Raw genomic sequence first — 2,716 nt, forward strand, 5'->3', positions numbered from 1 at the left:
AATTGGGAGTACGGGATGGCATTTTTGCAAGAGGTAGGGTGGGAAGAGGTGTCATCCAGGTAGTTGTGGGAGTCGGTGGGTTTGTAAAAAATGTCAGTGTCAAGTCGGTCGTCATTATGGAGATGGAGAGGTCCAGGAAGGGGAGGGAGGTGTCAGAGATGGTCCAGGTAAATTTAAGGTCAGGGTGGAATGTGTTGGTGAAGTTGATGAATTGCTCAACCTACTCGTGGGAGCACAAGGTGGCGCCAATGCAGTCATCAATGTAGCGGAGGAAGAGGTGGGGAGTTGTGCCGGTGTAATTACGGATGATCAACTGCTCTACGTAGACAACAAAGAGACAGGCATAGCTGGGGCCCATACGTGAGCCTATGGCTACCCCTTTGGTCTGGAGGAAGTGGGAGGATTCAAAGGAGAAAGTGTTAAGGGTGAGAACCAGTTCGGCCAAACGAATGAGAGTGTCGGTGGAAGGATACTGTTGGGACGTCTGGGGAGGAAAAAATGGAGGGCTTGGAGGCCCTGGTCATGGCGGATGGAGGTGTAGAGGGATTGGATATCCATGGTGAAGATGAGGCGTTGGGGGCCTGAATATGCGTGAGCAAATCAAGGACTGCGGCTGTTGCAGATGCAAAATCAACAGAAACAGAAATTGCAAATCCGCTCGCAGTGATTTAGTGCATTGGCATTTCCTATCATCGTATCAAATTATCGAAAGAAATTATCAAAAGACTTTTATTCTTTTGTTAAAAAGGGGACGTATTCAATATATATGGAATCCCCTACAGTGCAGAATAGGCCATTCGGCCCATAGAGACCACGTTGACCTTCTGAAGAGCTTCCCAGCTGGACCCCATCCCACTCCTGTAACTCAGCATCTCCTTTGGCTACCCCACCTAGCCTGGACACAATCCACATAACTTGCACATATTTGGACTGTGGGAGGAAACCAAAGCACCCAAAGGAAATTCACACAAACTCCACACTTTCACGCAAATATACAATCAAACCCGGGTCCCTGGTACTGTGAGGCAGCTAACCACTGAACCACCATGCCACTCAAAGACAGAGGAGGGTTTTGTTCCATTTATCTCTGGATTACAGGCCAGCCGCACTCCTGCTGTGCCACTCTGCTCACTATAGTCAAGGTAAAGCAATCGTTGTCTGAAGTCTGGTTAGAGAGAGAAAACTGATAATGACTTACAACGTGAGAGTCACCACATCTCAGGCAAGGGTAGAGATTGAGAAGGAAAGTCCTTTGTGATAACCTCAGCTGGTGTAGGAAATGAACCTATGCTGTTAATGTTACCCTATATTACAAACCAGTCTTCTGGCCAACTGAGCTAACTGAACCTCATTGTCATCCAAGCCAGTGCAATTTAATGGCTTTATATATTGTAGTATGGAGACTAGGTTAGTTGCAGATTAAATACTTTTGAAGTGGCAAGGATGACCTAAACATGTAATATTAACAACAGTATTGTTAGCAATCATTTCAATTGTGCAAATATTAGTTTACATTGTTATTGTAGGTATATGGTTCCTATTCTGGGATTACAGAATGAGAATGTAGAAAGTAGAAGGTGTAATTAGTAAGTTTGCAGATGACATGAAAATTGCCAGTACTGTTAATGGTGACAAGGATGTTCTCAGACTACAGTCTGATATTGGTCAGCTGATAAATTGGGCAGAGCAATGGCAGATGGAATTTAATCTCTCAGTGTGAGATGATGCATTTTTGGAGGTCTAATAATGAAAGGATATACACAATAGGTCCCTAGGGAACACTGAAGAACAAAGTGAACTTACTGTACAAACCCAAGATCTCTGAAGATGTCAGGACAGGTAAGCAGGATGGTGAAGAATGCATAGAGGATGCCTTCTTCATTAGCTGGGGTAGAATATAGGAACAGGGAAATCTTGTTACAACTTTATAGAACTTTGTTAGGCTACAGATGGAATCCTGTTTGCTGTTCTGTTCACCGTTGAAACTTTATTGCTGGAACAGCACAGCAGGTCAGGCAGCATCCAGGGAACAGGAGATTCGACGTTTCGGGCACAGGCCCTTCTTCAGGAATGAGCAGAGAGTGTTCAGCAGAAGAAGATAAAAGGTAGGGAGGAGGGACTTGGAGGAGGGGCGTTGGAAATGTGATAGGTGGAAAGAGGTCAAGGTGAGGGTGATAGGTCGAAGTAGGATGGAGGCGGAGAGGTCAACAAGAAGACTGCAGGTCAGGAAGGCGGCCCGCCGCATCTGCTCCCAGGAGGACCAGTTCAAAATACGTACAACACAGATGGCCTCATTGGACTCATCCACCGCCAAACAACAACAACCCGACGGTCGGAGGAGGAGCGTCTTATCTTCCGACTGGGAACCCTCCAACCGCAGGGGATGAACTTGGACTTCACCAGTTTCTTCATCCCCCCTCCCCCCACATTGTCTCAGCCGGATCCCTCCAGCCCGGCACCGCCTTCCTGACCTGCAGTCTTCTTCTTGACCTCTCCGCCTCCATCCTACTCCGACCTATCACCCTCACCTTGACCTCTTTCCACCTATCACATTTCCAACGCCCCTCCTCCAAGTCCCTCCTCCCTACCTTTTATCTTCTCCTGCTGAACACTCTCTGCTCATTCCTGAAGAAGGGCCTGTGCCCGAAACGTCGAACCTCCTGTTCCCTGGATGCTGCCTGACCTGCTGTGCTGTTCCAGCAATAAAGTTTCAACT

Source organism: Chiloscyllium plagiosum, chromosome 17 (assembly GCF_004010195.1).
Source record: "Chiloscyllium plagiosum isolate BGI_BamShark_2017 chromosome 17, ASM401019v2, whole genome shotgun sequence".
NCBI classification, from domain to species: domain Eukaryota; kingdom Metazoa; phylum Chordata; class Chondrichthyes; order Orectolobiformes; family Hemiscylliidae; genus Chiloscyllium; species Chiloscyllium plagiosum.